This window comes from Triticum aestivum, chromosome 7B (assembly GCF_018294505.1).
Source record: "Triticum aestivum cultivar Chinese Spring chromosome 7B, IWGSC CS RefSeq v2.1, whole genome shotgun sequence".
Taxonomy (NCBI): domain Eukaryota; kingdom Viridiplantae; phylum Streptophyta; class Magnoliopsida; order Poales; family Poaceae; genus Triticum; species Triticum aestivum.
In genome coordinates, this window is record NC_057813.1 from 142,346,502 (window position 1) to 142,358,654 (window position 12,153).

The following is a 12,153-nucleotide window of genomic DNA, read 5'->3' on the forward strand; positions in this document are numbered from 1 at the left end:
CTTATTATGATGATTCTTCACTTCACTCTGAGATTCTTTGAACTTTTCAAATGTTTCAGACTTGTGTTTCATTAAGTAGACATACCCATATCTTCTCAAATCATCTGTGAAGGTCAGAAAATAACGATACCCTCCACGAGCATCAACACTCATTGGACCGCATACATTGGTATGTATTATTTCCAATAAGTCACTAGCTCGTTCCATTGTTCCGGCACGGTTCACAAACATCAAATGATTCATAATTAAGTGATTCCAAAAGTCCATCTTTATGGAGTTTCTTCATGCGCTTTACACTAATATGACCCAAACGGCAGTGCCACAAATATGTTGCAGTATCATTATCAACTTTGCATCTTTTGGCATCATTATTATGAATATGTGTATCACTACGATCAAGATTCAATAAACCATCAACATTGGGTGTATGACCATAGAAGGTTTTATTCATGTAAACAGAATAACAATTTATTCTCTGTCTTAGATGAATAATCATATCGCAATAAACATGATCTATTCATATGTATGCTCAACGCAAACACCAAATAACATTTATTTAGGTTCAACACTAATCTCAAAAGTATAGGGAGTTTGCGATGATGATCATATCAATCTTGGAACCACTTCCAACACTCATCATCACTTCACTCTCAACTAGTCTCTGTTTATTCTGTAACTCCTATTTCGAGTTACTAATCTTAGCAACCAAACAAGTATCAAATACCTAGGGGCTACTATAAACACTAGTAAGGTACACATCGATAACATGTATATCAAATATACCCTCGTTCACTTTGCCATCCTTCTTATCCACCAAATATTCTGGGCATTTCCGCTTCCAGTGACCATTTGCTTTGCAGTAGAAGCACTCAGTTTCAAGCTTTGGTCCATCTTTGGGTTTATTCATGGGAGTGACAACTTGCTTGCCATTCTACTTGAAGTTCCCTTTCTTTCCCTTTTCCCTTTTCTTGAAACTACTGGTCTTGTCAATCATCAACACTTGATGCTTTTTCTTTATTTCTACCTTCGTCGATTTCAGCATCACGAAGAGCTCAGGAATCATTTTCGTCATCCCATGCATACTATAGTTCATCACGAAGTTCCAGTAACTTGGTGATGGTGAGTAGAGAACTCTGTCAATCACTACCTTATTTGGAAGATTAACTCCCACTTGATTCAAGCGATTGCAGTACCCAGACAATCTGAGCACATGCTCACTTCTTGAGCTATTCTCCTCCATCTTTTAGCTATAGAATATGTTGGAGACTTCATATCTCTTAACTCGGGTATTTGCTTGAAATATTAACTTCAACTCTTGGAACATCTCATATGGTCCATGACATTCAAAACGTCTTTGAAGTCCCGATTCTAAGCCATTAAGCATGGTGCAATAAACTATCAAGTACTCATCATATTGAGCTAGCCAAACGTTCATAACATCTGCATCTGCTCCTGCAATAGGTCTGTCGCCTAGCGGTGCATCAAGGACATAATTCTTCTGTGCAGCAATGAAGATAAACCTCACATCACGGACCCAGTCCACATCATTGCTACTATCATCTTTCAACTTAGTTTTCCCTAGGAACATGTAAAAACATAGGGAAGCTACAACGCGAACTATTGATCTACAACATGATTTGCAAAATACTATCAAGTACTAAGTTCATGATAAATTAAAATTCAATTAATCATATTACTTAAGAACTCCCACTTAGATAGACATCCCTCTAATCATCTAAGTGATCACGTGATCCAAATCAACTAAACCATGTTCGATCATCGCGTGAGATGGAGTAGTTTTCAATGGTGAACATCACTATGTTGATCATATCAACTATATGATTCACGTTCGACCTTTCGGTCTCAGTGTTCCGAGGCCATATCTGCATATGCTAGGCTCGTCAAGTTTAACCTGAGTATTTTGCGTGTGCAAAATTGGCTTGCTCCCGCTGTATGTGAACATAGAGCTTATCACACCCGATCATCACGTGGTGTCTCGGCACGACAAACTGTAGCAACGGTGCATACTTAGGGAGAACACTTGTACCTTGAAATTTAGTAAGGGATCATCTTATAATGCTACCGCCGTACTAAGCAAAATAAGATGCATAAAAGATAAACATCACATGCAATCAAAATACGTGACATGATATGGCCATCATCATCTTGTGCTCATGATCTCCATCACTGAAGCATCGTCATGATATCCATCGTCACCGGCGCGACACCTTGATCTCCATCATAGCATCGTTGTCGTCTCGCCAACTATAGTTACTACGACTATCGCTACCGCTTAGTGATAAAATAAAACAATTACACGATGATTGCATTGCATACAATAAAGCGACAACCATATGGCTCCTGCCAGTTGCCGATAACTTTGTTACAAAACATGGTCATCTCATACTACAATTTATATCACATCATGCCTTGACCATATCACATCACAGCAAGCCCTACAAAAACAAGTTAAACATCCTCTACTTTGTTGTTACAAGTTTTACGTGGCTGCTGCGGGCTTAGCAAGAACCGTTCTTACCTACGCATCAAAACCACAACGATGTTTCATCAAGTGTGTTGTTTTAACCTTCAACAAGGACCGGATGTACCCACACTCGATTCAACTAAAGTTGGAGAAACAGACACTCACTATCCACCTGTGTGCGAAGCACTTCGTTAGAAACAGTCTCGCGTAAGCGTACGCGTAATGTCGGTCTAAGCTGCTTCATCCAACAATACCGCCGAGTCAAAGTATGACATCCTGGTAAGCAGTATGACTATTATCGCCCACAACTCTTTGTGTTCTACTCGTGCATATAACATCTACGCATAGACCTGGCTCGGATGCCACTATTGGGGAAAGCAGTAATTTCAAAAATTTCCCTACAAGCACACAAGACCTATCTAGGTGATGCATAGCAATGAGAGGGAGAGTGTGTCCACGTACCCTCATAGACCGAAAGCGGAAGCGTTATGTAACGCGGTTGATGTAGTCGAACATCTTCGTGATCCAACCGATCAAGTACAGAACGCACGACACCTCCGCGATCTGCACACGTTCAGCTCGGTGTCGTCCCTCGAACTCTAGATCCAGCTGAGGCCGAGGGAGAGTTCCGTCAGCACAACGGCGTGGTGACAGTGATGATGAATTTACCGGCGCAGAGCTTCGCCTAAGCACTACGACGATATGACCGAGGTGGAAAACTATGGAGGGGGGCACCGCACACGGCTAAAAGATAAACTTGATCAACTTGTGTGTCTATGGGGTGCCCCCCTCCCCCGCATATAAACGAGGGGAGGAGGAGGCTGGCCGGCCACTAGGGGAGCGCCAAGGGGGAGGACCCCTACTCCCAGTAGGAGTAGGTTTCCCCCATTTCCTAGTCCAAGAAGGAGAAGAAGGGAAAGAGGAGAGAAGAGAAGGAACGAGAGGGGGGAGCCCCCTTCCCTTGTCCCCCTTCCCTTGTCCAATTCGGACTGGGCAGGGGGGGGGCGCCACCTCTGGCCGGCCCTCTCTCTTCTCCACTAAGGCCCACTAAGGCCCATTAATCCCCCGGGGGGTTCCGGTAACCCTTCGGTACTCCGGTTTTATCCAAAACTTCTCTGGAACACTTCTGGTGTACGAACATAGCCGTCCAATATATCAATCTTTATGTCTCGAGCATTTCTAAACTCCTCGTCATGTCCGTGATCACATCCAGGACTCTGAACAACCTTCAGTACATCATATCACATAAACTCATAATACGAATCATCATCGAACGTTAAGTGCGCGGACTCTACGGGTTCGAGAACTATGTAGACATGACCGAGACATGTCTCCTGTCAATAAGCAATAGCGGAACCTGGATGCTCATATTGGTTCCTACATATTCTATGAAGATCTTTATTGGTCAAACGCATAACAACATACGTTGTTCCCTTTGTCATCGGTATGTTACTTGCCTGAGATTCGATCGTCGGTATCTCAATACTTAGTTCAATCTCGTTACCGGCAAGTCTATTTACCCATTCTGTAATACTTCATCCCGCAACTAAGTCATTAGTCACAATGCTTGCAAGGCTTATAATGATGAGTATTACCGAGAGGGCCCAGAGATACCTCCCCGAAACACGGAGTGAAAAATCCTAATCTCGTTCTATGCCAACCCAATAAACACCTTCGAAGACACCTGTAGAGCACCTTTATAATCACCCTTTTACATTGTGACTTTTGGTAGCACACGAAGTGTTCCTCCGTTATTCAGGAGTTGCATAATCTCATAGTCTGAGGAACTTGTATAAGTCATGAAGAAAGCAGTAGCAATGAAACTGACACGATCATAATGCTAAGCTAACGGATGGGTCATGTTCATCGCATCATTCTCCTAATGATGTGATCCCGTTCATCAAATGACAAAACATGTCTATGGTTAGGAAACATAACCATCTTTGATTAACGAGCTAGTCAAGTAGAGGCATACTAGGGACTATATGTTTTGTCTATGTATTCACACACATGTACTAAGTTTCCGGTTAATACAATTCTAGCATGAATAATAAACATTTATCATGAATTAAGGAAATAAATAATAACTTTATTATTGCCTTTAGGGCATATTTCCTCTAGGCACGCCCCACCACTCGCGCGCCCTTCGGCGTTGAGGTGGCCGCGGGGGATGATGCCGTTGATGGAGGCGATCTGCTCTTGGCGGCGGCACTCAAAGTACATTGTCCATAGTGTTTCGCTGTCGGTGGCGTACCTCGGCTCGTTCCGCTGCTCCTCCATCAGGAACGAGTGGATGCGGGCGATCTCGGCCCACCGTTCCGCACCTTCGGGCACCGGTGACACCAGGACGCCGCTAGTGCTCAACCTCCATGCCCGCGGCACACGCATGTCTGTGGGCGCCGGATACTCGGCCTCGTAGAGGAGGTGGGCCCCCGGCTCTTAGATATGGCGGCGACCGAAGCCATTCGCCGCCGCACCGTCGCCTGGAAACCTCTCGGCCATCTGCTCGTCGGCAGGAAGGACGGAGAGTGCTGCTTTGTGCTGCGGATGCGAGGGGGGGATGTGAGTTGTGGCGTTCACCAGCGGGGAGGTCGCCTTTTATAGCCGCAGTGGGGCGATGGGAGGCTACATGCCGGGCGACGCGTCGCGGGAGCGGGCGGGTGGTGCGTTGGCGGTGCCTTCACCGCGCCGCCCATGAGGCATCAATGTAGGCTGACCGGCGCAGCGGCGCGGCAGCCTTGGCCAGCCTTGGCATTGATTTCCGCGGGAACCGAGGCGATGAGGGCGATGAAGCAGCGTCTCGCTGACTCGGCAGACCCATCCTCGTTCGCGCCAAAATCACGTTCCGCGGTGCCCACAGGCGCTCCCGAGTGCGTCGGGTTTGGCCTGGGTCCGCTGACATCAATTTCGGCCCAAACCGGCGAAAAACGGGACAATTTCTGGGCACCGACACGAAGAAATTGACTAGAGGCCGTGTTGGGGCTCAGCTGGAGATGCTCTAAACGAGCGTTGTGCTGATTGCTCCTTCGTCCCCATGTACTAAAAGCATATCCAACGGTCGCGAGCGGCGCTCTAAAACATTTTTTTACGTGCAGAAATAAAGGTTTTTTGTACATGGAAGGGCGCTGGCTCTAGCAATGGCTGTAAAATATTGTGTGCGCGACCCGCTCCCACAGACGCTGCAAAAAAACGGCGCAAGCGAGCAACCAGAAGACAAACTAGTTCAACCAAATAGATAAGTTCAACGATACAGATAGCAAAGTTCAACCCAACAGCACGGACTAGTCCAGTACAAATATAAACTAGAAACTACGGTGACTACTCTGAGTCATCGTCCTCCTCCTCGCTTGTGTCATCCGTATCAAGAAACACGTATTCCCACTGATCGTCGTCTTTGGAGAAGAATGATGCATGTCCCAGATTGCATTGCGATATCGCCAGTGCCTTCTGATGACGCATGTCCGCCCGTTCCGCGTGCCGCTTCGCCATCCTCTTCGCCCAGAAGGCGCTCTCATTGGTGATGTCCTCTAGGTGGCGCTGGCACCACTCCGTCATGGCTCACTCATCCGCCTCGGCGACGAGGAGGCGGCGCTGCTGCCAACGGTGTTCCTCACAGTCGGCATCAGTTTCTAGCCGAGACGGGGGGGGGGGGGGGGCGAGTTCCTGCGCCTGCTCGCATGTCCAGACGTCCTGAAAGTTCATCTATGTGCGAGACCTCGAGAGGCGCGATAACGGTGCGTCCTACGCGTGGGCGGCCTCGTGTGTGGTCTTGAACGTCCCGAGAACAAGATGTGCGCCACTGGAGGGGATCTCCATAGAACACGCCGGAAGGGCGGACACGGACGCCGCGGTAGCTGGAGGTGCTTCGGCAGCGCAGAGGCATGTCGGGGTGGGGGAGAAACCATCAGGAGAAGGCGGCACGGCGGGGTGCCGGGTGCAAGTAAGAAGAGGGCGGTGGGGGGAGAAGGGGGCGGCGGAGCTCAAGTGTGCGGTTGACGGCTCGGGCCACTACAAAAAAAAAGACACATCCGTGACATTTTGGGCCGAACGAAAAAAATTCTGTCATACTTATGACACTTCTATGATGATAATTGTGACAAAACCCGGTATCATCATAGATGTGGTGGGCTCCTACTTCTATGACAAAAAATCATGATAGAAAATGGGCTTTTTGTCCTGGGCGGGCCGGAGACGCAGCTGCATGACATTCTTTGGGCCGTCCATGACGGAAAAAACAGTGATAGAAGCGAGGGCGAGGAAAATTTCGGGGAGTTCCGGTTATGGTGGGTGGTTGGGGGCCGAGCAATGCACGTTTCTCTCATACACGTACGCGCGTGTGTGCAAGGCGTTGGGCTCTAACTGAACCCGAGCGAGGCGTTGGGCTCTAACTGAACCCGAGCGATTGCAGTAGCTACGTTACTAAACCCGAGTGATTCCTTCACTACCGCTGCTAACTGAAGCCGATCGGATGAATAGTGAGCATTGCCGGTGGGTTTAGATGAATAGTTCCCGGTGGGTGTGGATGAACAAGACCGCGTGGTTGCCTCTGGATGAACAGGACCCTGATCGATCAAGCCGGTTGGGGCTGGATGAACAGGACCCCGTGGAGGGCTGGATGAACAGGACGACCCCGTGTAGGGCTGGATGAACAATAGATGGTGGAGGGCTGGATGAACAGTAGCCCGTGGAGGGGTGGTTGAACAGGAGCTCGTGGAGAGGGCTGGTTGAACAGTATCGATGGAGTAGCGCGAGGTGGAGGCTAGATGAACAGGAGCCCGTGGATGAACAGTCGCAAATGGAGGCTGGAGGAGGTCGACGGTGGATGAACAGTAGCACGTGGAGGCTGGAGAAGGTCGACGGTGGAGATGAACAATATCCCGTGGAGTCCCATTTTGCGGTATGCCACACCCCTCCCGCTGAACAGGACCCCTGTTTCGACCGTAGCATTCCAACACGAGTCCATTTCCTCCATTTTGTGGTACGCCACGCCGCTCCTGATCAACAGGACCCCGATTTAACCATTGGAGGTCCAACAGAAGTCTGTTTCCTCCGTTTTGCAGTATGCCAGACCCCTCCTGACAAACAGGATCCCGTTTCGACCATGACCAGTCGAACACAAGGTTGTTTCCTTCGTTGTGCGGTATGCCAGGCCTCGTTTCCATCGGCTATTCTGTCCAATCCCTCTCAATGAACACGACGATGCATTCCGTTCTGACCCATACGGTTGGCTCCCCATGAACACGATGACGACGGAGTTTCCCCATTCCAACCCAGCCATGTACACGAGCCCTGGCTGTATGTATGCACGAGTAGTCGTTCGAGACCCCGCCCGTATGTACGTATGTGGCCGTATTTACTTTCTTGCACCCTGGCCGCTGTACGTACGTGTACATGCTACGTGTGTGCCTCCACTACGACATGTGCGCGTCAACATCGACCAGTATGTACGTACATGTTCGCGACCAGAATGACAACGCTACGTACGCTTCGACTAGGTGGGTCCCGACTATCAGGCACTTCCTTGCGTGCGAAGATGTAGCTGGTGGGTCCTAGCTGTCACGGGGGCGAATCGCTTTTTTTGCCCGGACGCACTTCCTTGCATGCGAAGATGTAGCTGGTGGGTCCCAGCAGTCAGGGGGGAAACATTTTTTTGCGAAATACGATGGCCCGTCCGGTGGGTCCCTGCTGTCAGGTGGAGGAATAATTATTTTGCGCGTAATAAGGAGGCACTTCCTTGCAGCCGCCGTGGACCCAGCTGTCAGCCTCTCCGCGTACAGTACTCTTCTGATGGAAGTCGTTCCTTGACCATGTTGACCACTCCGCGCTGAGAGCATCAGGGCGGTGGACGACGACGACGCCTTGGAAGGGGACGACACAAAGCCGGGGAAGATGCGGCAGTAGAAGCCCGCGTGTAGAGGAGTACGAGGGTTCACTGGTTCAGCTGCTTTGTGAGGCTGCCGTCGCCGCAGGGCCTGGGCAGCGGTGGGAATAGTAGGGAGCGGTGAGGCCTTCGCGGCAGCACAGTCGGCCATGGGAGGCAGGAGCATGCGGCATGACCGGCGCTGCTTTGGGCGGCTGGAGCAAGAAGACCAGAGGCTGAAGAAGCACTACGGCCGTTGGGTGGACATCGTACAGTCACTGGAGCTAGAATTGTTCATATTGACTAATTTGACAAAGCCCTCCGTCCCCGTCAACTTAGTAGGCCCACAAGTCAGCTTCCCACCAAGGAGGGTCCCAGCTAGCAGGGGGAGTATTCATTTTTTTGTGCGTAATAAGGAGGCACTTCTGGTGGGTCCGAGCTGACAGCGAGGGTAACATTTTTTTTTGCGAAATACGGTGGCCCGTCCATTGGGTCCCAGCAGTCAGGGGGAAACATTTTTTTCATGAAATGCGGTGGCCCGTCCGGTGGGTCCCTGCTGTTAGGTGGAGGAATAATTATATTGCGCGTAATAAGGAGGCACTTCCTTGCGGCTGATGTGGACCCAGCTGTCAGCCTCTCCACATACAGTACTCTTCTGATGGAAGTCGGTCGTTCACCACATTGACCACGCCGCGCCGAGAGCACCACAGCGGTGGACTATGGCGAGGCCTAGGAAGGGGACGACGCGGAGCCGGGGAAGACGCGGCAGTGGATGCCCACGTGGACAGGAGTACGAGGGTTCACTGGTTCGGCTGCGGTGTGAGGCTGCCATCGCCAAAGAATAATAGGGGGTGTGGGTGAGTGGAGGGATGGCCTGGCCAGCGGTAGGAGTAGTAGGGGGCGGTGAGGCCTCCGCGGCAGCACAGCCGGCCACGGGAGGCAGGAGCAGGCGGCACGACCGACACTGCTTTGGGCGGCTGGAGCAAGAAGACCAGAGGTTGAAGAAGCACTACGGCCGTTGGATGGACATCGTACAGTCACTGCAGCTAGAATCGTTTATATTGACTAAGTTGACAAAGCCCTTGGTGCGCGTCAACTTAGTAGGCCCACAGGTCAGCCTCCGAAATAGTGCGCCCAGATGTCAGGGGGAGGAATCATTTTTTGGGCGGCCAAAGCTAGAATATACGAAATTGAAGAAGAAGCACGACATCCGTTTGATAGACATCCAACGGACACTGCTACTAGAACCGTGTGTTCACTATAATAAGTTGACAAAGCCTTGCATTCACGTCAACTTATTTTTTAGGGGACGCGTCAACTTAGTAGGCCCACAAGTGTGTGACACAGAACTTATAGCCCATTTGTGATTTGTAGGAATGTACAACCCATTTTGAATTCTAATGGAATTTACTACAACCCATTTACAGTTTGTGAAAAGTACAACCCATTTTCTCGCTAGGACAACGTTTAATAATTTAACAAACCGTTCAAGACAGAATTCAATAAAATTTCCCACATTTTGATGGGATCCGAAATATTCTTTGGGCCGTCCATGATGGAAAAAACCGTGGTAGAAGCGAGGGCGAGGAAAATATCAGGGTGTTCCCGGTTACAGCGGGTGGTCGAGGCCGAGCGATGCATGGAGGTTTGCACGTTTCTCTCGTACACGCACGCACGTGGGTGCGAGGCATTGGTCTCTAACTGAACCCGAGCGAGGGGTTCACCTACTAAACCCGAGCAATTGCACTGCAGGCTACGCGTTACTGAACCGGAGCGATCGATCGATGGCTGTTAACTGAACCCGATCGAGCGATTCCTTCGCTACTGCTGCTAACTGAAGCCGATCGATGCTGCCTCTAGATGAACAGTGAGCATTGCTGGTGGCGTTTGGATGAACAGTTCCCGGTGGGGGTGGATGAACATGACCCCATGGTGTTGCCTATGGATGAAAAGGATCCCGATCAATTGAGCCGGTTGGGGCTGGATGAACAGGACCCCGTGGTGGGCTGGATGAACAGGACGACCCCGTGGAGGGCTGGATGAACAGTAGATGGTGGATGGCTGAATGAATAGTAGCCCGTGGGTGGGGGGGGGGGGTTGAACAGGAGCCCGTGGAGAGGGCTGGTTGAACAGTAGCCAGTGGAGTAGCGCGCGGTGGAGGCTGGATGAACAAGAGCCCGTGGATGAACAGTCGCAGGTGGAGGCTGGAAGAGGTCGATGGTGGATGAACAATAGCCCGTGGAGGCTGGAGGAGGTCGATGGTGGAGATGAACAATATCTCGTGGAGTCCCGTTTTGTGGTACGCCACACCCCTCTCGATGAACAAGACCCCCGTTTCGACCGTAGCAGTCCAACACAAGTCCGTTTCCTCTGTTTTCTGATATGCCACACCCCTCTCGATCATCAGGACCCCGTTTCGACCGTATGAGGTCCAACACAAGTCTGTTTCCTCCGTTTTGCGGTTCACCAGACCCCTCCCGATGAATAGGATCCCGTTTCAAATGTGGCCGATCGAACACAAGGCTGGTTCCTCTGTTGTGCGGTACGCTAGGCCTCGTTTCCATCGGCTGTTCCGTCCAAGCAGGTTGTCTCACACGCGTTCCGTTGCCTCCCGATGAACACGACGCATTCCGTTGCCTCCCCATGAACACGACGACGACTCAGTTTCTCCGACCCAGCCATGTACACGAGCCTTGGCCTTACGTATGTGGAAGTAGGCATTCGAGACCCCGCCCGTATGTACGTATGTGGCTGTATTTACTTTCCTGCACCCTGACCGCTATACATACATGTACATGCTACGTGCGCACCTCTACTACGACGCGTGCGTGCCTCTACATCGACCAGTTTGTACATACACGTCCGCGACCAGAATGACAATGCTACGTACGCTTCGACCAGGTGGGTCCCGACTATCAGGCACTTCCTTGCGTGTGAAGATGTAGCTGGTGGGTCCCAGTAGTCAGGGGCGAATTGTTTTTTTGCTAGGACGCAATTTCTTGCATGGTAAGATGTAGCTGGTGGGTCCCAGCAGTCATGGGGGAAACAATTTTTTTGCAAAATTCGGTGGCCCATCCGGTGGCTCCTGGCTGTCAGGTGGAGGAATCATTATTTTGCACCTAATAAGGAGGCACTTCCTTGCGGCTGCCATGGACCCAACTTTCAGCCTCTCCACGTATATTACTCTTCTGATAGAAGTCGGTCGTTGACCACATTGACCACACCGCGCCGAGAGCACCACGGCGGTGGACGACGACGAGGCCTAGGAAGGGGACGACACGGAGCCGGGGAAGATGCGGCAGTGGAAGCCCGAGCGGAGAGGAGTACGAGGGTTCACTGGTTTGGCTGCGATGTGAGGCTACCGTCACCGCAGAATAACAAGGGGTGTGGGTGAGTAGAGGGATGCCCTGGCTAGCGGTGGGAGTAGTAGGGGGCGATGAGGCTTGCGCGGCAGCACAGACGGCCACGGGAGGCAGGAGCAGGCGGTCCCGCCGGCGCTGGATTTGGCGGCTGGAGCAAGAAGATCAGAGATTGAAGAAACATGACGATCGTTGGATTGACATCCAATGGTTACGTCTGCTAGAATCATTTGTTGACGTATATAATAACTAAAAAATCTTGCATACACGTCAACTCAATAGGCCCACAAGTCAGACCATTCCCTCTTTTTTTTAATAATTTATATATAGCTCATTGCAACTACTTATGCAATTTATTGCAGTCCGTTTTTTTGGTTGGCCAGGGCCAATTCCACATATTTCTGTGGGTTCCAAACTATTTTTAATACCAAAATGTCGAGCCAGATTTA